Source organism: Lissotriton vulgaris, chromosome 7, assembly GCF_964263255.1.
Source record: "Lissotriton vulgaris chromosome 7, aLisVul1.2, whole genome shotgun sequence".
Taxonomy (NCBI): domain Eukaryota; kingdom Metazoa; phylum Chordata; class Amphibia; order Caudata; family Salamandridae; genus Lissotriton; species Lissotriton vulgaris.
This window is the reverse complement of record NC_141695.1, coordinates 88992636-89016388: the sequence shown is the minus strand read 5'-3', so window position 1 is coordinate 89016388 and position 23753 is coordinate 88992636. Positions and strand designations below refer to the sequence as shown.

General features: G+C 49.3%; 1 protein-coding gene across 2 annotated transcripts in view; it reads left to right on the top strand.

The window, feature by feature from the left end:
• The first annotated feature begins 19757 nt into the window (after nt 1-19757).
• TMEM139 (transmembrane protein 139) overlaps nt 19758-23753 on the top strand; it is a 152059-nt gene continuing 148063 nt past the window's right edge. The window contains exon 1 of one of the 2 annotated variants that reach the window (XM_086929759.1): nt 19758-20620. The gene's annotated coding sequence lies outside the window, so the exon portion shown is untranslated. The remainder of the gene's footprint in view (nt 20621-23753) is intronic. The other variant, XM_086929760.1, reaches the window with a different exon arrangement.

Here is a 23753-nt window from a genome sequence, read left to right as displayed (position 1 = left end):
AGATCTGGTTGATGACACTACAGCCGCTCAACCTAGGTTTCACCCTGCGTTTGGTCTGATTATTGTTTTATTAAATGTTCCCTGGCCGAGCTCTCCCTCCAAAAATACAAACCACATCCTGGAACTCTTTCAAGCAACTGGTGTCACATTGACACACACCTTTTGCAATTCTCTGGAAACCACCAGACCTGGCGCGGAACATGATACTGAACCCTTTGAAAAGGCACTCGCGGCCTGGTTACTTATAGCTAGCAATTTTCATGCTCTCTTATGCCAGTCTCAATTGGTCAGACCTCATGACTCAGTTAAATGGTTTTCTGATTACCTAAAGTCAGCTAGGTTGGCACTGCTCTGTTGAGAACGCAAATGGCAGAAAGACTATTCTTCCCCCAAAAAAGGAAACTTATAAAACCCATCCTACAAATTACAAAGCCCGCCTCTTGCAAGCAAAACCTTTTTTCCAACAAAATTCTTCTCTCCATGGAAAAATATAAGGAGATTTTTTAAATTGTATCAGAACTATCTAACCCTGACAGACTCACACTACCCATTTCCCTGTCTTAGAACTTCTGAGACTCAATCAACACTTTTTTCATTGACAACATTAAGACTATTAAAGATGGTATACCAGCTAGCATGTTTTTTAAATTGTGTTACACCTGAAGATAGGAATCCTTCCACCTCGGCCATCTTTCCCACTATTAACAATGAACATCTTATAGAACTTCTGGTCAAAGTATAATTGGGCACACCCGATGACCCTTGCCACCTGACGTCCTAAACTAGGTCTTCTCTGCATTCCCTGGTCCTGCTTTGTAATTCTTCCCTCTATCAAGGCCTACTTCCTAGCTCTTTTAAAGATGCTGTGGTGATTCCTTTCCAGAAGTAAGCCAGCAAGGATCCCCTTATATTGAAAAGCTATCGCCCGATATCCTTGCTACCTTTCCTTGCAAAAGTGTTGGGCTCATGTGGCACAATATCTTTGGTCCTTTCTTGTAAAATCAAAACTCAGAGTCATGCCAAGCTGGTTTTTCCCCCGCACACTCCTGGGAGTCAGTAATCCTCTTTGTGGTAGACTGAAGGACCGGGTTTTAGAACCCAGCGGCGTCAGGGAGAATGCCCGATGCCTTCGAGTTCCCCTGTCTTGGCAAACAGAGACACAGGATACTTCTTGATGACGTCAAAGACCAAAGTTTATTGGCTGCAACCAGGAACAGAGATCTACGAAGCACACACGGGTGGTTCGCTAGAGACTGCACAATTTCTATGAGCGGAGCATGGTCTTTTATACCAAAAATCAAGCCTCAGGCAATATTTCAAATTAGCATTAGGTGCATACAAACTGACCAACAGCAATATCACAATTTGAAAGTAGCGCATGACGACAATCTCAGACAATCCCATTTTCCGTTGTCCAGCCCACCAGAAATGACCAAGCACATTCCAATATCCTGTTCGATCAGGCCGGACAAACCCATCATAAAACCCTCAACCCAAATCAGTGATTATGTCGTAAAGGAAAGGCAGAAACAGATTGGAAGTGAGATAGAAAGGTGGGAGCAGTGTACCATAAACTCGGGCACGTCCTGCTCTTTGATCTTTATCAGACTAGCTGCTCAACAAAGAACTGGCTCAGTGAGGTCAGCCTCGGGCAAGGAGTCAGTTCAGCCAGGTCACTCAAAAGTCAGCTAAGGCATACGTGTCTCAAGGACTCGTTCGGCCACAGTCATCGGGCCTATGTGAGGGCAACCATACAAAATGGCGGCCGTACACAAAATGGAACCCGAAGGTTCAAACTAAATCCTTGAATACGGAGTGTTCTCATATATCGACTCATGCGAAAACACTCTGACACGCTACACTCGTCATTTGCGGTCTGCTGACACCAAAATCGTCTATTTCCAACGACCTTTATTGAACGGGTTCTGAACCTTCGAACCTCACTCGCAGACCACAGAACTACAAGACGACATGTCGGGAATTGGACAATGACTCTACACTGGCACTAGTTTTATTGGACCTTTAAGCGGCCTTCGACATAGTCGACCACTCTCTTCTGGTGAATGGTGTTGAGGCCACAGGGCAGCATGGCTCAGGGCTTAACTGGATCAAATCATTTTGAAGATACGTTCCCAGTCAGTATTGCTTACTCCTTCTAGGGCAACAAAAGCCCATTTGATCTGTGGGATACCCTAGGGCTCTTGCCTCTCACCGCATCTCTTCAACACATACATACTGTTAGATTTGGGGGTTTGTGACCACATACAGTAACCCGGTGACAACACTACCAATGAACACCACACAGGTTTTATATAAAAAATAAGTAGACTTTATAAAGAGAGCTACCACAAGACCATAAATGACAAAAATACACACTACTATTACTTTAATATGGTATATTTAACCTTAGTTCAGTTCAGTTCTTAGATGCAACACTTTGCGTCAATGTACTTTAGGTTGCGATGCGCTTCCAGGACGAGCAATGTCGCAGCGATGGGAATGCAGCAAAGTTCAGATACAAAGAAATAAAGACGTGAAGATCTTCCAGATGCGGCACGCTTCTCGGGGATGCGGGAAGTTCACGGTTCGATGCGTGGACTACAGCTGCGACATCCAAGATGCGACGGCAGCAGCTCCGATGGCGGCGGGCTTCTCGGGGATGTGAGGTGTTCTTGGTCGATGCAGTGCAGTGCGACAGTTCCAGCGGCGACACCCTTCCTCTGAGTTGCGACGGAGGGCAAAGCGACTGCGACACGCTCCGACCTCGTTGCGAGATTCTTTTCCTGATGCGGTGCAGTGCGACAACTACAGCGGCAACATCCTACTTCGGAGTTGCGACAGCAGCAGCAGCAACGTTGTGGCACGCTTCTCTCCGTTGCGGTGCAGTGCGACAGTTCCAGCGGCGACACCATTCTTCGGAGTTGCGACGGCAGGCCCAGCGACGGCGACACGCTTCTTCTCGTTGAGTCGCGCTTCCAGCTCCTTGCGACATGCAGTTCCTCAGAAGGCCCAAAACAGCAGCAGGCACTTCCAAAACAACTCTGGGGAGCTGGGTGTTGGAGTCTGTTGTCCCCTAGACTTCAGCAGGAGGCAAGCTTTTTTCCAAGCCCTTGAAGATTCTTCACAAGTTGAAAGCAAAGTACACAAATTTCCTTTCTCCTTCCTTTGGCAGTAAGGCAACCACTGCAGGCCAATCAGCACTTCAGCTTGGGAATAGTCTATCCTCAGTTTCTTCAGGTTCCTCTCCTCAGTAAAGGTTTCTTCTTGTAGTCCAAAAGTGATCTAATTTCTAGGGATCAATATTTATACCCCAAAATCCTTTGTTCTCTGAGGGGAGAGGTGCCTTTGCCCAGTCCAAACCAGTTCTGAAGCACTCTGTTTAGCAGACTTCTCCTTTCCTTTCACAGTGCAGGGTAGGCACATCAGACGCCCCACAGGAGGTGGAGCCAGCAAGGAAAGTACAGTCCTGGAGCACCTTGTTTACAGGACTCCTTCTCTTATTTCAGTGTGCAGGGCAGAGACATCAGCCGCTCCCCAGGGGGTGGAGCCAGCATTATGGAAGGCAGGCACAGCCCTATTCAAGGTACAGGTGCAACTCCTCCCTCCCATCTAGATGTAGATCTCTCTATTCTCCACAGGATGACTCAGCCTGTCTCTTGGAATCCCCCAGCCCTGTCACTCACAAAACCAGACAAAGGAATACACAACCTAGCAGAGGCAGGTTTGAATGGTTAGACAAGCAAATACCTTCTTTCTAAAAGTGGTATCTGCAAACACAGAAAATTAAAATAAACTTTACTAAAAGATGTATTTTATTATTCTGAGTTTAGGCAGTCTAAACTCGAATTTCTACCAAGTTCACTGAGCCTGTTAGGATTATAAACATGTAATAATCTAACAGCCTGTTCTAGCCTATGGAGAACAGGTAGCCTTGCAATAGTGAAAAACGAAAATGATTGTAATTAACTATTAGGACATGCCACACACATCAGGGCTTGTCCTACCTTACACTTACAATGCACCCTGCCCTGGGCCTACCATAGGGGTGACTGATATGAAGAAAAGGGAAGGTTTAGGGACTGGCAAGTGGGTGCACTTGCCCAGTCAGCATGACAGTACCAGACTGCACGCAGGCTCTGCAATGGCAGACCTTAGACACATTTTACAAGGCTGCTTCTGTGGGTGGCACAACCAGTGCAGCAGGTCCACCAACAGTATTTGGATGTACACGCCCTAGGCACACTCAGTGCACTTGACTAGGGTCTGATAAGTAAACCAAATAGCCAAACATGGAACCACTGATTATTACATCAATTTACAATAGGGAGCCCTTGCATTGTGGCACTGGACAGCAGTGGCACAGTGCCTAAAGCATCTAACACCAGCAAAAATACATGAGGCAACAGCAAAAATGGAAGGGAGACCCACAACAATGGAGCCAGGTCTAACACATACACCCCCTCATTCAAGCACTCAAACTTGAACTGCATAATCTACAATGATGCTGATGATATGCAACTACCTTTTAAGCTTGATGACTCCCCTATTTCTAAGGAGAAGTTTCAAAGACCATGCTTTTGATCTGCAAATGGATGAACAGTCGCCATCTTAACCTCAATGCGGACAAAACCGAGACGTCATCACTAAAAACAAAATTGACTATTGGAATGTCTAGTTTTGGCCATCTGATGTGGGAGATCCCCCACTTCCTAGGAAATCTTTAAAAAGCCTCTGAGTTAAAAGCGATGGGGAGCTCGCACAGCAAATTTAATCCGTGGTGAAGGACTGTAATATTTTGAGTGTGCTGCAAGGGGGAAACACTGTCTGGCCAGGCAGTGTGGAGTGAGTAACAGTAACAAAGCTCTCCCGCCTAGGGAGAGAACACCCCTGAGCACAACGTAGAAGGGACCAAGAGGTCTGATTCCATAAACGTCAAGTAATTAATAGTTCATACTCGGATTGAAGATATCCATCTTTCAGTATTTATTTAAACATGTAGAAGTATCTCTGTTTTCAACATGTGGGCGTGAAAGTGATCCACGTACAGTTCAGTGTATTAAGATACATTCATTTTCACACATCCCGATGCATTTCGGGCGGAGCCCATCGTCAGGGGATTACTCTGTTGTCTTTTCCCGAGGAAAGTTTTCTGACGTTTATGGAATCAGACCTCTTGGTCCCTTCTACGTTGTGCTCAGGGGTGTTCTCTCCCAAAGCCTCTGAGTTCTCATCAATGGCCAGCTATCAATGAAACTCATCAATGGCCAGCTATCAATGAAACCCCAGTTAGGCAAAGTCATTTCGTTCTGTTCCTACTGCTCCGCAGAATAAAAAAATATCCACGTTATCATTGGCTTGGTCTATCCCGGCTGGACTATTCCAACTCTATTTACATTGAACTCCGCAGGACCCTTCTTCATAGGCTCCAAGTGGTCCAGAATCAGGCCGCTCGCCTGATATTTCAACAGCCGAAACATTGTCATAGTACCCCTTTGCTGAGGGATCTCAAAGGTTTTTCGTCAACGTGGGGTGTATCATCTTTAAAACTCTTGATGAAAAGAGTCCTGCTTTTAGAACCTCTCAAATCCTGCAACACACACCCAACAGGACGTTTTGTTCCTTTTCCAAGAATAGCTTGTTTGTACCCAAGTTTAAAAAAAAGAATGGGTGGTTCCAGATTTTCAGTCTTGGCCCCTCCGCACCCAGAGCTCCTTTCCTTTTGAGATATGGATGGCCCCAAATTACACAAACCGTAGACTAGCTCTCAATACCCGGCTTTTTAGACAAGTATAGAACGAAAGCATCTCATTTCAGCCGCCTCCTCCATTCTAGCGCCATGAAACCATTTGGTGTGCGTCATCTATAACATCAATCTACACCACTGCACTCTACAGCACTTCACTCTCTGTCACTCTACTCTACGTTGCACCACTCTACTTTATTCCAATGGACACTGTACCACTGCACTCTACTCTGTACCACACTACTCTATGCCACTGCACTCTACACTGCACCACTCCACTCCATGCCACTTCATTCTACTCTGAAACAATCTACTCTACACCACTGCACTTTCTGTCACTCCACTCTACTTTGCACCACTCTACTTTATTCCAATGGACACTGTACCACTGCACTCTACATTACTGTACTCTATGACACTGCACTCTATGCCACTCAACTTTATACCCCTGCACTCTACTCTACGCCAGTCTGATCTGGACCACTGCTCTCTATACCATTATACTCTATTCTGCAACACTCTGCACCACAGCACTCTACGTCACTACACTGTACCCCACTCTATTTTACTCTGCGCTACTGTACTCTCTGCCACTCTACTCTGCACCACTCTACTCTATGCTGCTGCACTATACGCCACTGCACCCTACTCTGCATCACTCTACTCTATACCACTGCATTCTACGCAACTCTACACCATCTCATTCAATGCCACTCGACTCTGCACCACTCTAATCTACGCCACTTCATTCAATGCCACTTGACTCTGCACCACTCTACTCTACGCCACTGCATTCTAAGCCAGTCACCAATACACCACTGTATGAAAATCACTCTCTGCGGCTCCACTACACAGCACTCTATGTTACTTAGCTTTACCCTGCTCCAATCTGCTTTACCACAATTAATTCCACTCAACGCCACTCCCCTCTACGCCACTCCACTGCACTTCATGCTACGCAACGACACTCCACACCACTCCCTTATGGTTCCCTGTTCTATAGGGGGCCTCTGGGGTCCGATCACTGCTGGTTCCCGGTTAGACCTCGGCTCGCACAGGTCTGTGGCCGCGTTGCAGTCCATTCTTCCCTCCTGCACTTCCCTCCCCCCCCCCCTGCTAACCTGGCGCCCTCCACCGTCCTGCCCGATAAAGAGCTGCCACCACAGCCTCTGGCAGCCACCCATGCCCGGTGGAGCCTGGCACAGCTACCAGGATGTGAGAGGGAATGCGGAAGTGACAAAAGGGGAAGGAGCGGGTCGGAAAACAAGGATGGGCAAGTGTTTCTGAAAACCTGAGATAGCTCGGTCGGGTGATGCGCCTGCTGCGGAGGTGTCCTGCAGATTTCAGGGCCGCTTAAGTTGGGGTCTCTCAGAGGATGACAAGGCGAGCTTCTCGGTGACGGCGTAGCACTGGGAATGTACCCGGATGCTGGGAGGGGGCGTGGCACACTATCCTTCTAGGCACCCTTATTTTCACTGTTTAGGCGCGCTCGTGGACGGGCGGGCGAGGTGGGTGAGCTGCGTGTAAGGCGCGACCTTTGAAGCAAGCACATGGCGAGCAGGGACCAGCTCCATTACTGAGATGGCTTTTTACCAAGTCACACAGACTAAAAGGTTTTCTGGACTGACACGCTCACGCACCTGAGCAGGTGCGTCCTGGCCCAGCCAGGGTCTGCCCTCGGTGCCCCGGACAGCGGCAGACCTCTCTCTGCGGCGGGCTGGCAAGGTCCGGCCTCGAGGTGGAATAGGTGACTCTGACGTCTTCTAGAAAGGGAGCAAGGTGCCCCCCCCCTCCCCCCCCCAGACAGGAGAAAAAATGGGACTGAATAAATTATTGCCCGGCACAATTTTCAGCCACATGTACTACAATTCTATCGGTTTTGGAGGGGCCCTCTTGATGGATTCTATTCTTTCACGGGGTGCCAAGGAAGCCCGCGTTTATTTATTTATTTTTGCGGGTTTATACAGCGCGAACTCGGCATTGGAGCGCTTAAGCACCAGTTACATTACAGGAGGCCAGATTCATTTTCATTTTTTTAGGCACCGGGAGATCGAGTCATTTGCCCGGAATCACAAGACGTTGAGCCGACGCCGGGACTCGAACCTGGCTGCCCAGTTCCAAAGCCCTTAGCTATGGTCCGAAGCCTACATAGTCGAGTCTCCCCACTAAAGTTGGGATCACACTAAACCCAAAAACATTTTGAAACGTGGGACAGTTACACATTTCCTGAACAATTTCTCTAAAAAATGTCCAAAAAGCCAAGCGTGGTTGAAGTAGTCCAGAAAATTTTTCCATGACCAACCCCCTTTATACAGTATTTCTTAACTTCTATATTTCACTTCTTTTCTTTTTTCCTTCTGCTCCTTCCGACTAGAATCACATGCAGGAGTGGAGCTGTGGGTGGATGGGGGGGGGGGGGGAGGTTACACCCCATAATAAATGCATTCTGTAGTAATTAATTGAGTACAGATGCTTTCAGGTGGGGATGATGACGTGTCTGCTGGATTTCAACATGGATTTTTACATGCACACACTCACTTACTCACTCTTTCTCCTCTTTTAAAGTTTGGCTATTTAAAAAGATTTAGCTTTAAATACGCTAACAATCAGCAGTGGTCTCCCTTTCCACTGCCACTTAGCCCCGCTTCTCAGATAATGTATTTTACCACAATAGGTCAGCGTGAGTGTTGGGAAATCAAAACATCCCCCTCCTAATCGGATTGACCAAGCGACACCCCGCGGACAGTCTCTATGGAAGGGCCGGGGTGAAATAATAGAACATTCCACACATCTCTCAGCCTCCGGCTGTAAACAGTGAAGACGGACTGGTTTTCCAGACTCATCTAGAAGAGATGGCACGCCAGTGCCACAGGACTTAAAGGTTCCACCTGCCCTGCTGGGAAAGGTCTCACCCAGCAGTAGCGAATGCCATTCAAATGTGAAATTCAAATAACTGTGGAAGGGGAAACATTTTATCAGGAATCGTCAGTGTGTTAGCCAATAAATAAATAAAACTATATTCCACGTTATAACATTGGAATCTTGAGCGCACCATTGAAGACCACGTAGAAGTGCTCTAATGGACGGTAAAAGCCCGGAGCATCAACATTCCAATGTTGTCCTTCACAACTGTTGCTGTGAACAAAGGCCTCACTGAACCGAGGACTTTTCAACCCCCTCGAAGTCCCAGAGGCCTTTGTTTTATAAATTCGAACATTATGCCCTCCAAAGGCAGAATGTTCTAATAGCCTTACCGCCCTCCGCAGTGGGCTATATCGGCCATTAGGGCTAACTCGGCACAGCCCTTTAACGCTGGAGCAGGTCTTTAATGGCCAGTGTAGCCCGCTGAGAACAAATGCTTGCTTCATGCAAAACATTAACAGTTTGTCCAGACATACTGCTGACTCATTCCTAGAACCTATGTTTTGTTCCCAAACATTAGTTTATGCATTTCATCAAACATTCATGTGTACCACAGCCACAAGTGTATAGAATCTACCCTTCATGCCCATGTATCAGTATCTCATGCCATGGTTGCCAGGAACTACCACCATTGTATTACCACCATACCAAGGGCGAGGAGAATCATACCATGGACACTCGCAATATGCCGGGCAGTGGCTGTTAACCTTTTGACTTCTGTGGACCCCCACTTAATCAATACTGGAACCTGGGAACACCCACTAAATCATTATTGGAATCTGTGGACCCCACCGACTAATTACTGGAACCCGGTGAATCTCGCATAAGTATTTTTGATAATTCGCAGCACAAAAAAATACAGAAAATTAAGGCTCCCTGTATTCCGTTTTTATTGGTTATCACGGATAAATACAGACCGAAAAACATTTATTTTCTTGTCTGTTTATAATTTTAAATGTGGGGCAAAAACTGAAATTGGATTCTTTTTTGAGTGATTCTAAATACTGTCAGTCCTGACTGCCAGGCCAATAGCTGTGCAGATTGACAGGTAAGGTGTTAAAAAAAGGAAAGGTATTTTAATAAATGGGCTCTTCTCACTAACGGTCATACTTGCGCCCTCTTTTTTGTCTATAACCCTGCACATAGACTTTATTACCCCGTTTTTAAAACAACTCTCTGTTTTTAGTACATTACGAAATCGCAGTTTTTATTGCCCTTTTGAAAAATCTGATGTACTGTATACATTTGCAAATGTTGAACTTGTAAAAGGTTAAAAAATGCTTACTGGTTGATTAGCAGCTCTTTTATCCGTTTTCACTAGCACTTTAGCTCTGGGTGGGAATCCGGAGTACAGAGGTTTGCCTCGCTTCCGGGAGCGCCGGAAACACCTAAGGGAAGGGAAGCAGGTCAGCGGTCTAGATACTGAATACCGGGGGCTCTAAACAGCCGCTGCGAGGCAGCTCAACGGCCGCGCGCCAAAGGCAAGCCTGTCTGTGCCCGTCCACGCACCGGCCACGCACAACACCTGCCACGCTGCCGGTTTAGGATCGCGATCTATAGTGAACTCCCGCCATAGATACGCAAGGGAACAGCTCGTGATGATGGGTGAGCGAAAGGGTGTTGCTCCCTATTACACCAATTCAACGCAGGTGGGAACACTCCCAGAGAAAGTTAAAGTGGATAGCCTCAAATGTGGACTAATCATACTAGATTCCTGGTGAAACATCACCAGGAGATATATATCTTGGTAGAATCCCTCAACTTGGATGCATCGTTTCTAATGGAAACATGGACACGCCCCGACTCAGATGTCGAACTGGGGCTGGCGTGTCCCCCAGGCAATGAAGTGTTAGACAAACCACGGCCCAATGGGAGAGGAGGTGGAGTTGGATTCATGTTTAAGGACAGTTGGAACTTCACGCAGACCACCATTGATGAAGCCGATGGCATTGGACTCTTGGGGTTCTCCTTGAAGATCTTAACCCATTGCGTACGTGTACTGCCTAACTGCCGTCGCGAGCACTACCTCCGTACTGCTTTGCATTTCCGTTGGCTGACGCGGCCCCGGCCCGCACACGGGAACGTCCGCACCACGGCGGATTCTACTCCGTGGTAAAGGGGTTAAGGGGCATCTGCTCACCGGCATTGCCTGTTATAGACGCCCTGGCCCAGTTAGCCCTCAACATCGGACATTTATTGACATTCTTTACAATATGTCTCTTACTCTCTCCTGATGGTTATTCTGGGGTATTTTAGTCTTTGGGCTAATGGGAACTCGGGTCCAGCACTAAAAGACCCCCTTCATTCCTGTGAGAATGTGAATCTGCAGCAGCTGGCGAAGGTACCCACACATCAGGGTAGCCATATCTTAGACTTAATTTTTTCAGATGAAAGCGTGGCTGAAGTGAAAGAAATGTCACCTCGTTACTGGACTGACACCACCTCATCACATCCTCAGTGGCAACCCCAGAAAGAGCAGAGACTCTGCGGCCACGGGTAGCTACTGGCAAGGCAGGAAATGGAACAAACTGCTTAATGCATCCAAACAAGCTCCAGTATTTACTGATAAAAACGTATTTGATGTAAATAAATCAGTGGAGGAAATCTACTCGAAATTCTGTAATCAAATCACCAATGTCATTGATCTGATCATTCCGGTGAAAAAGCTAAAGAATAAGCAGAAGTGGTCAGCCCCTTGGTTCAATGAGAAGTAAAAAAAAAATAAGGAAGTGCAGTAAATGAGCTGAAAGAAGATGGAGGAAGTGTTATGAGGAAGTTGATAAAACAGCCCTGCAGGCAACGATAAAAGGGAAACCGCTAAAGCGAAAGCAGAGTACTATGCCAACGCCATCTTAGAGGCGTCCAACAAAGCTAGAATTGTATTTAAAATAGTAAATGACCCGTCTAAGCACGACGGCATAAAAAATGAGACCATCGCGACCCAAGACTTATGTAATGGTCTAGCGCCTTTTTTCGAGGGGAAAATCACTAAAATAATCAATGGTCTTGCAGTAGATCAGGAAAACAAGAGTGGAAGAGCGACAAAGCAGCTGCCAGGGAGTCTGAAGGAGGAAGGGGCAAGTGAGGTCAAGTTAGCAACTTTAGATCACTTGGAAACCCCTACAGAGAAAGAATTTCACTCTTGACCCCCAGTGCCCAAACAATTATAGACCCATTTCCCTTCTACCTTACCCAGTGAAAATTCTACAACCCCTGGTTGGTAAAACCCTCTCACAATTTCTAGAAACTAATCAAAGGCTGGAAGACGTACAATTTGGCCTTCGCCCGGGTCATGGTACAGAGACTGCATTAGTAACAGTCCTGGACGAGCTTAGAATGCGAGCCGACAGAGGTCAGTCAGCTATATTTATCCTACTGGCTGCCGCGTTCGATGCGGTCAATCATAAGATCCTTTTGAGGCGGCTCGTGGAAATTGGGGTCGATGGTATGGCACTGAAATGGTTCCAGTCTTACCTTGTTTTATATTGAAATATGGTACCATTCAGCATGGTGTCCCCCAAGGATCATCAATTAGCCCGATCCTATTTAATATTTATATGAGCCCATTGATTCCAATCATCAAAGCTTATAAAATCAATTTGGTGAATTATGCAGATGACACGCAACTCATTCTGTCTCCAGAGGGAAATCAGTCAATACCACTCAGGCTTCCATGAATGTATGCAAAACAAGCACTGGCGTTGCCAATAGGTTTCGCATTTGGAAAGTTGGAGCTATTGGTTTTGTAAATGACATTTTATATTTATATATTGTTATTGACATTGCCAATAACGATATATAAATATAAAATGTCAATTACAAAACCAATAGCTCCAACTTTCCAAATGCGAAACCTATTGACAACGCCAGTGCTTGTTCAACATTACTCGCTATGTAGTCGTTTTTTGTCCGCTATTCATTGAATACAAGGTTACACACACATTGGTTGATGATGTCATATTTTCAAAATTTGTGTATTGATATAAGCAGAGGTCTGCTATTTCGCAGAGCGCCAAGTGTTAAAATATACGTCACGGAGGATTCAAGCACTTACATGGAGCCTAAGTAGGTTCGCTTCAAAGATGGATAAAAGGGGCGGACATACTGGAGAGATATTTTTACAATTAGAGATGCCAATAAAACGGCAGATTCATCATTTGCTTTAAAAGATGTAAAACAAAACCTAGTACGTTTGTTGTTTTAAAACAGTCCTTAATCAAGTTCATTATTTTTGATGCAGACTACAAAAAATGCTGACAAACTAATACAGCTATTTGTTCAGTTTTTAACTATAATTTTGGGTAAGGTGCATGTTTACTGCACGCCATTTATATATGTAAAAGGTTGGTTTTAGGTTTGATTTCCCGGTTCACGAATCTCTGAATATTTTGTCCGCCACGCTGTAAAATACCGATAGGGCTCTTACAGACAGGAAATGGTTCGGTTACTCTAGCCCACTTTTTCTTTCAAACGCACTGCTGTTTTGTTTTAACCATTCTACTTATCTGCGTCACGAGTCAATGCAAGTGTCTCACTTCCCGGAGATGATCTTATTCTGTGAGATAAAAAGTACAACTCGCCTCTCGAGCACACCCTCTGTGTGTATATGTTAGAGCTCCTACTTGTAGGAGGAGTTAATTGTCAAATCAAACTGCACTAGCACCGATGTTCTGCGCACGTACTTACAAGAAAACACAATAGAATAATATATTGGGTGTGGAGAAAAAAGCGAAGAGTAAAACTTTATTTTTTTAGAAACAAATAGAAATTCGGTGACGGTCCTTTCAGCATCAGCTGCTGCCTGTGCCGGTGGACCTTGAAATGAATGGCGGCGGCGTCGATCATTTGTTAGACATGTAAGTTACTACCCTGTTTACAGCAAGAGTCGATAGGGGCTTTGTGAGTTCTAACTTTTCACTTAATCGATATTTTTGTATACATCCTCGCCTTCCCTTTTCTGGTTATACGATGTTCACGGAATACCGTTTCTGACCGACTCAATTGTGATGCATTTGACAAAACACTCAACAACCGCTTCTAAAGCGGCAGTGGCGATGTTTTAAAAAAAAGTTTTGTGTACATAGTTTGGAGGAATAGGAATACGCACTGCTGACGAAACCATGTTCATGTGGAAGCCACAAATGGGGTTAGTGGAAGGTGGTAGAAAGGTGCAGAGTCACGAAGGGTAGAGTGAGCCATGAGAATTATTCAGTACCGGCCCAAACATTTATTTACAATTGCAACTAATGAATAACAATTATCTTTTGTAGTTTACATGTATATGTAACAATGGGTACATACCTCACTCACCTACGTGTAACTAGTGGCCTACAACTAAAATATGGCTCGCTGTAACAAAAGCATTAATAACCAGCTACCTTACATAAAATAGAAAACTGTGACCCATATACAACAGATACATCTACCTCCAACCATTTACAGATGCAAACCTATGACCGAAGATGACGCGGCAAGATGCGAAAGTCCAGAGCCTGGTGGGAGAGGGAGGGGTGGGGGGCGGGAATGCAAGCGAGGGGAGGAGAAGTGTGGCAGGCGGATTAGGGAGATGTCAGCTGGCCTCGCAATGCTGCCAAATGGCCGGAGGGAAGCCGGATGGGGGCGGGAGAGCCTGGTGGGGGGGGCGGGACTAGCACCGATGTTCTGCAAACGTACTTACAAGAAAACACAAAAGAATAATATATCGGGTGTGGGGAAAAAAGCGAAGAGTAAAACTTAATTTTTTTAGAAACAAATAGAAATTCGGTGACGGTCCCTTCAGCATCAGCTGCTGCCTGTGCCTGTAGACCTTGAAATGAATGGCGGCGTTGTCGATCATTTGTTAGACATGTAAGTTACTACCCGGTTTACAGCGAGAGTCGCATGCGGCTAGGCGGTGGAGTAGTGAAAATGAGTGGTAATCGGTGCCGTTCACCGAAGAAAAAAGTAAAGTTTACAGGTTTTATTTTCCACGGCGGGAGAGCCTGGGGCGGGAATGCGAGCGAGGGGAGGCAGGCAGATTACGAGGGAAGCGGGATGGGGGCGGGAGAGCCTGGTGGGGGGGCGTGAATGCGCGAGGGGAGGCAGGCGGATTGGGAGGGAAGCCTGATGGGGGCGGGAGAGCCTGGTGGGGGGGCGTGAATGCGAGCGAGGGGAGGCAGGCGGATTAGGGAGATGCTCGTGCTTGTGTGGTCACGTGACCCGCTTTTGTGGTCACGTGACCTCACATGCACTGTGAAGAAACCGCAGTGGTTTCACTAGTCGATCAAGCCCTTGAATTTTCGCCTATTCCATTCGCAAGCGAATGGTAATAGGCGAAACCTAAAAACTGCTAAATGGCTTACAGACAATTCCCTGCAGTTCAACTGAGAAAAAACAGAAATCGTGTACTGCACGGCCAAGAAAATCCCTCGTTTGCTCCCGGCTAACTTTTGGCCTACCACTTCAGATAAGCCCCGTACACCCTCCGAGTCAGTGTGCAACCTGGGGGTAGTGTTTGACGGCAAGCTGAGTCTAGAAACCCAATAAACATAACAGTAGGAACATGCTTTTCCTTTATCAGAGCCAGCCTTGGCCCGTGGAGGGAGTTGCGGTGGGGCAGGCAGGGGGGGCGGAGGAGGTGCAGAGTGGGGGGTGATAAACACCGGAATATGGATGATTACAGGTAAGTAAACAAATAAATTAATAAAACGAATTTCGTAGCGCGCCCTGCATTGCATTTAGCTCTGGGGCGGCTCGAACTCCCGCCTAACCTTAGGCAAACAGAAGATTTTCTACACTTTAGGAAGAAGCTTCAAACCTGGCTCTGCCCAGGGGTGTATGTAGACCGGTCAACCTCATGGTAATCTGTGCAAATAGGGGAGCTGATGTAACCTCAGCGCCAGGACACCCGAGGGGTGACTGCTCTTTATGAGACACTATTACATGACATTAAACAGCAGTAGATAGGCACTAACCCGATACTGAAATCTTCATGTTTTCATATTCCTGCATTGGTTTATCATCTGTAGGTGTTCATTTCATTGAAACCTATCAGGCGTTCAAGCATGAACGCACATGTATTGGTTTTGTAAAATGAGGAAATATATGAGTTTCAACTTAATTCAGCAAAAAATAAGTATGGATAAATACAGACGGAAATGTGAAAAAATACCATAATCGGGGGAGCCCTGTTTATAATACACAGCAATAATAATATTCAAATGGGGTCCCTCTTCCCTCTGGGCCCCGGTGCCACTGCACCTGCTGCACCAACGGAAGCTACGTCCCTGGTAAGGAGACGGTGACAGGGTGGATTGTTCTACAATGCGGAGGGCCGGTGGCGTGGGGATGTCACGTACAGACTCGTTTGCTCAAGCTCACTCATCTGCACAGGACAGCGCCTGTGGCCACGCCAGAATCACGAGGAGCTATACTAAGGCTACAGGACAATCCTGTGCGCCACTAACCAGAAACCGTCGCTCTTGATGCAACTTGCTCCACTCCACAAACGGACGATCCTTGGCCCCCTGCCAGTGAAACATCAATGTGCCTCGTGGCAGGAGAGGAAGTGGCGGGGCCTGGGAAGGAGCCGGGGGTGTGGAAAAGATTGGGGGGGGGGGGGAGGGGCTAGAATGTGGGCGGGGGGGGCTGGAATGTGGGCGGGGGGGCTGGAATGTGGGCGGGGGGCGCCCTGGAATGTGGGCGGGAGACGGTAACATGGCCTGAGGAGGAGAGACCAGCAGTAGCTGAGGCGCTTTTCTGCTATCGAGCTCGGAGGCGCCTGGAAGCCTCACCTCGGGCTGGAGAAGAGCTCTCGGTCCCCGAACAGCGCACAGAACCCAGGGTCTGGGAGCTATGTCTACCCCCGGAGTGAACATACCCTGAAATGCAGCGGGGACTGTGAGTTTCGGACTCTGCCCGGTGGGTGCAAACTGCACTACCCAGCCTCTCAGGGCAACTTGTTCCCCCCTCAAGTGCAATCTTTACCCCTGAGTCCTATCTGCCCCCAAAGTGCACATTCTACCCCATGACGTGCCTTGTTTAGCCCGGGGCCACGCCCCCTAGCCCTTCAGTTATTCCACGGGGCTCCACGCCTCCCCTTCACGGACGTGCACAATACAGCGGTGCACAGACTGCACCCTCTAAGCACCAGTTACCCCACAGTGCACTTTATCCCTCGCATGCACATTACACCGGTGCCACAAATCCCACCCTAAGGGCCCCCACAGGGCATTCTACAACTGATAAACACCACGCCAGTGCTGCACAATCTACCCTGTGCACCAGTTACCCCCACGTTGCATTCTACCCCTGTGGCATTACACCAGTGCCACAAACTTTACTCATATTACCCCTACAGGGCATTCTACCCCTGATACACACCAGTGCCACACACTCCCCTGAGACCAGTTACCCCACAGAACACCCTACCCCTGAGCTGCACCCTATACCAGTGCCACACACGCCCCTGTGCACCTGTTACCCCACAGGACACTCTACCCCTGAGCTGCACCCTATACCAGTGCCACACACGCCCCTGTGCACCGGTTACCCCACAGGATACTCTACCCCTGAGCTGCACCCTATACCAGTGCCACACACGCCCCTGTGCACCAGTTACCCCACAGAACACTCTACCCCTGAGCTGCACCCTATACCAGTGCCACACACGCCCCTATGCACCAGTTACCCCACAGTACACTCTACCCCTGAGCTGCACCCTATACCAGTGCCACACACGCCCCTTTGCACCAGTTACCCCACAGGACACTCTACCCCTGAGCAGCACACTATACTAGTGCCACACACGCCCCTGTGCACCAGTTACCCCACAGTACACTCTACCCCTGAGCAGCACACTATACTAGTGCCACACACGCCCCTGTGACCAGTTACCCCACAGGACACTCTACCCCTGAGCAGCACACTATACTAGTGCCACACACGCCCCTTTGCACCAGTTACCCCACAGGACACTCTACCCCTGAGCAGCACACTATACTAGTGCCACACACGCCCCTATGCACCAGTTACCCCACAGGACACTCTACCATTGAGCTGCACCCATACCAGTGCCACACACGCCCCTATGCACCAGTTACCCCACAGTACACTCTACCCCTGAGCTGCACCCTACACCAGTGCCACACACGCCCCTGTGACCAGTTACCCCACAGTACATTCTACCCCTGAGCTGCACCCTACACCAGTGCCACACACGCCCCTGTGACCAGTTACCCCACAGGACACTCTACCCCTGAGCTGCACCCTACACCAGTGCCACACACGCCCCTGTGACCAGTTATCCCACAGGACACTCTACCCCTGAGCTGCACCCTATACCAGTGCCACACACGCCCCTATGCACCAGTTACCCCACAGTGCACTCTACGCCTGAGCTGCACACTACACCAGTGCCACACACGCCCCTGTGCACCAGTTACCCCACAGGACACTCTACCCCTGAGCAGCACACTATACCAGTGCCACACAAGCCCCTGTGCACCAGTTACCCCACAGGACACTCTACCCCTGAGCTGCACCCTACACCAGTGCCACACACGCCCCTGTGCACCAGTTACCCCACAGTACACTCTACCCCTGAGCTGCACCCTATACCAGTGCCACACACGCCCCTTTGCACCAGTTACCCCACAGGACACTCTACCCCTGAGCTACACCCTACACCAGTGCCACACACGACCCTATGCACCAGTTACCCCACAGGACACTCTACCCCTGAGCTGCACCCTACACCAGTGCCACACACGCCCCTGTGACCAGTTACCCCAAAGTACATTCTACCCCTGAGCTGCACCCTACACCAGTGCCACACACGCCCCTGTGACCAGTTACCCCACAGGACACTCTACCCCTGAGCTGCACCCTACACCAGTGCCACACACGCCCCTGTGACCAGTTACCCCACAGGACACTCTACCCCTGAGCTGCACCCTACACCAGTGCCACACACGCCCCTGTGACCAGTTACCCCACAGGACACTCTACCCCTGAGCTGCACCCTACACCAGTGCCACACACGCCCCTGTGCACCAGTTATCCCACAGGACACTCTACCCCTGAGCAGCACACTATACCAGTGCCACACACGCCCCATGTGCACCAGTTGCCCCACAGGACACTCTACCCCTGAGCTGCACCCTATACCAGTGCCACACACGCCCCTGTGCACCAGTTACCCCACAGGACACTCTACCCCTGAGCTGCACCCTATACCAGTGCCACACACGCCCCTGTGCACCAGTTACCCCACAGGACACTCTACCCCTGAGCTGCACCCTATACCAGTGCCACACACGCCCCTGTGCACCCGTTACCCCACAGGACACTCTACCCATGAGCTGCACCCTATACCAGTGCCACACACGCCCCTGTGCACCAGTTACCCCACAGTACACTCTACCCCTGAGCTGCACACTACACCAGTGCCACACACGCCCCTGTGACCAGTTACCCCACAGGACACTCTACCCCTGAGCTGCACCCTATACCAGTGCCACACACGCCCCTGTGCACCAGTTACCCCACAGGACACTCTACCCCTGAGCTGCACCCTACACCAGTGCCACACACGCCCCTGTGCACCAGTTACCCCACAGTACACTCTACCCCTGAGCTGCACCCTATACCAGTGCCACACACGCCCCTGTGCACCAGTTACCCCACAGGACACTCTACCCCTGAGCTGCACCCTATACCAGTGCCACACACGCCCCTAATAACCCCCATAGGACATTCTACCACTGATATACACCACACCAGTGCCACAAACTCTACCCCCTGCTTCCCACAGTGCACTCCACCACGTATATACAACACACTACACCAGTGCCACACCCCTGACCTCTGATCTACAGTTCGAGTTGTACTCTTTATTCCTAGAATAAACTCTTGAGAGGCGCACACACCCTCCAGAGGAGGTTGGCCTCCTCTACCCAACGTGGACTTTAGTCTTCCGGGTCACGCGGACCCTCGTCGGGTGTGAGCTGCCGGAGGTGGCCCCAGTCACGGCCACGTGGGCCGAGGATCCGCCCGCGCCTCGAAGCCTCCGCCCCGGAGCCGCACCTGAGTCCATCACCTGCTGCCGGCCTCCAACATCAGCGCAGGAACGCCCCCCGCGCAGGGCACCCTCCTGCGCCTGGAAGCACCGGTCCAGAGCTCCCGCTTGGTCAGCGCCTTGAAGCACCCATCTCACAAACGTGAAACCGGGAGCGCCTTGAAGCAGCAGGCCGGAGTGCAAGCGTGGGCAGATAGGACCCTCGTGCGCCCACCAGGAGCTGCCACCTGGACACGCTTTGAAACACCCATCCGGAGTCCCCGCGGGGGAAGAGGAGACTGGACTGCGCCTTGACGCGCCCACCTGGCAGAGGCGCTTCGGCCACACAGCAGCCCCCGGAGCGCCTCATCCATCCGCGCCAGGAGTCTGCGTCCCCGGCAGTGCCTTGAAGCAGTGGGGACTCTGCTGCGCCTTGAAGCGCCCACCTGGCAGAGGCCGGCACGGGGCTTCCATCTGGGTAAACACAGCACCCACTCATCCACCCGCACCAGGAGGCGGCGTCCCCGGCAGCGCCTAGAAGCAGTGGTCCAGAGCCCCGGTGAGGGCAGAGGGTCTGTACTGCGCCTTGACGCGCCCACCTGGCAGAGGCGCCTCGGCCACACAGTAGCCCCGGCGTCTTATCCATCCGCACCAGGAGGCGGCGTCCCCGGCAGCGCCTTGAAGCGCCCACGACTGAGCGCCTAGAAGCAGTGTTGACTCGGCTGTGCCGTGACGCGCCCCCTGGGTAAACCCGGCGGCGCGCCTCATCCATCCACGCCAGGAGGCGGCGTCCCCGGCCTGGGAGGGGCCTGGACTCGGCCGTCTCCGGGGAGGGCTCGGTGCGGGGCCGGCGGCGGGGCTGCTGATGGACGCGCCCCGGCAGGAGGCGCCTCCCGCGGGGCCCGGGACTCAAGGCACTGGTGAGTGAGTGAGTGTGTGTGAGGCGCCAGACTGAATCCACTCCGGGTCCGGAGGGGGAATACAGAGGGGGCGAGGGAAAGGGCGCAAAGGAATAGAACTAAATGTGAGAAATAGAAAAATGAAAGGGGAGAATCCCCTCGAAACTGGCGGGAACGAAGGTGTGGAGAGGGATAATCGTTTATGGAAATCACCCCCTGCTCTTATCACGGAAATAACCCCGCAGAATGTCATTTATTGTTAGGCGCTGATGGACCGTGGCTGACACGTGTTTCGCTCTGGCTGTGAACTTGCCCTGGACTTTCCCCGATACACTAATGTCGCGTGTAAGGCGCGGTGTGCTGCTTGTGGGGTCGGGCAGGGAATCCCCGGCGAGAACCAGTTATTCACTTGTGAGCTTGAACTAGGCTGTGAGCCCCTGTTGTTCGCACGTTGACCTCTGACCTCTGTGAAAGGTGTGTCTGTGCGACTGGATGAAACGTGTTTGTGAAGCAGCCGGTAGAAGCGCCTGCGGCAGATGACATTGATATAGCGCTTTCTGCCCTTGACAGTGTCTCTCATTCTAGGATTTGTTTTGAGGGGTGTATATTTTACCTCTTTCTGAAGGGTGGGGGCGTACTGAGCAGCAGGCAGGTTTGTGGGGAGCCTGGGAGACAGAAGGGGGGGGGGGGGGGGGGGGGAGAACAGAGACGGACAGGAGGGCCAGGGGGTCCTCGGGGCGGTGGGCGCTAGAGAAGGCAGGCTGGCAGCACACACGTGCAGTGGGCAGTAAGTGTGGGGTGGTTGTGGAGAAAGAGCAGGGGGGAGCCTTCGGGGTCCGCTGAGCGGGCTGGTGGAGGTGGGAGTCGGGTAGGGGGGGCTGATGGATCGTCACTGGGGTGGGGGACCCTGAGAGGGGGCTGCTGGGCACATGGAGGGTGTCGGTATGAAGAAGTACATATGGTCCAGTAGTACTGGGGTTATCCTCTTTATTTAAGTAACAGGTGATATAAGGTCCTATCCACAGGACCTCCAGCATCAACTGACCCAGCACTAAGCAACTCATCTAAACATTCTAGTTTGAACTCTTAACATTCAACCTAAAGAAATAACTTTACAACTTCACTAAACATTGAAGGATACCACACATCTTCCCCGACCTAAACCCCCCCAAAATAAGATAGAATTACTTCAAGACGTAATCATGTAGAGCCAATGGAAGTTTGACAACACGTGAGCTCCTACGCAGAGGAGCATTAGAGACACCTTGACCGAACTTATCATTTGAACTCAAAAAGTTGTCAGTACACCTGGGTACAGTAACAGGTGTAATTCTATTTACGTTCCAAATGCGCCCATCATTTAGTTTTACAGCATTCTTAAAAAGTTTAACCACTGTAAAAGGAGCAGGAAACTTAGACCTGAAAGATTTGTGAGGAAGACGTACCCTAACACTGTCACCAATGAATACCTTAGTTTGAGCAACAACATGTCTAATGTCAACATTTATTTTCCTTTCAACAGACTTGGCTTGCTGCTTACTCAATAACTGTGCTTCATCAACATTTTTGGCTTCAACACATTTTTCTCTCATCCAAGACTGAAACATGTAGGTATTCGTGATGCGCCCTCTAAATAGTTGAAAAGGAATTCCACCGGTGGTCTTCCAATCATTTTCTGAGACAACATTTTCAACAGTCTCGCCGACTTTAAATTCACCAACCTCCCAAGTATCTTCAGGGTTCAGTGGAACTCCAGCAGTCTGTTTAGGAACTAAACGAGAGAGGCATCAGCAACTCTGTTTTCTACCCCAGGTATATATTTCACGACAAAATCAAAGTCTTGTAGAGCAATTACCCACTTACAAATCCTGGAGGAGATTGCATCCAGACTTTTCTTGCAGAAGACCTCCTTTAATGGTTTGTGATTGGAATGTACTATAAAAGGATTACCCCACAGAAACTTTTTAAATTTCCTGATGGCCCCAAAGATAAAGTGCTTCCTTCTCAATTACTGAGTAAAGAAGCTCAGGGCCGACAAGAGCCCAGGAGAGGAATAGTATTGTGATTTCTTTGCCATCTCTCATCTGCTGGACAGCCCCCAAACCACGCAAACTGGCGTCTGTTACAAGTATCGAGGTGGACAAGATGGCAAAGCTACGAAGGGATGGTGCAGAATTAAGAGCTTGTTTGACATCATCAAACTCCACTTGACACTGAGAGGACCATAAGCATGGGCGGAAAATCCGTTACGCTCGCGGATTTTGCAGCTTTTCGGTAAATTCGCAATCCGCGAGATTCGCGAATTTCCCGCAAAATTCGCACGCAGCGGACTTTTTTCTTTGCGGTGTAAGTTCGCAATTGCGAACATGTAGGTGCGGCGGGCAGCAACAATCTCGCACTCGCGAAATTACAAAAATTGCAATTCTGCACAAGAAATCTACTAGCAAGCAGCATAGACCTTCTGAAAATGATTATTTTTATCAGAATAACTCCTCAGGTTGACATTTGCCTGCACTTTTTTAGATTTGAGGCCTTTTGATTTTCTTTGGATAACTTTTGGATTAGAAATCAACTTTCTCATATAAGCTTGGTGGGGCATTAAAGTTGCTGTAATGCTGCTCTGCAGAAAAACGAGTTTTGCAAAAGTGAAAGCAGGTTCAAAAGTTCAAACTCATCATTAGTAACCGTTCCCTGTAGTGCTTCCTGACAAGAGCCCCTCCAGAGTTCAGTTGCTAGTTGCAACAATTGTATGACCCTGCTCTGACCCTCACAGCAGGCTCATAGAATAGCTACAAGTAGGCCACAAAGGTCCTGGAAAAAAAAATTGCACTGCAACAGAAAGCAAATTACAGATAAGGAAGCAGGTGCCAGACTGGAATTTTAAAACAGTGACACATTAATAAATCAACCCCAAATTAATTCATGTCAGTTGAAGCAGGCAGGTGTGCTTGCTTTTTCCCCCCATAATCTACAGTGATGATGAACCAGAGGGTGGCATAAGGCATTGATGTACCAGAGGGTGGCATGGGTAAAACAGAGGGTGCTGGGAACCTATGATGATGAACCAGACGTAGAGACACATAATCGTGACCGTTGCGAGCCGACATGTAAGTTCGCAATTGCGAACTGTTACAAAACCCTCGCAAACTGTCAG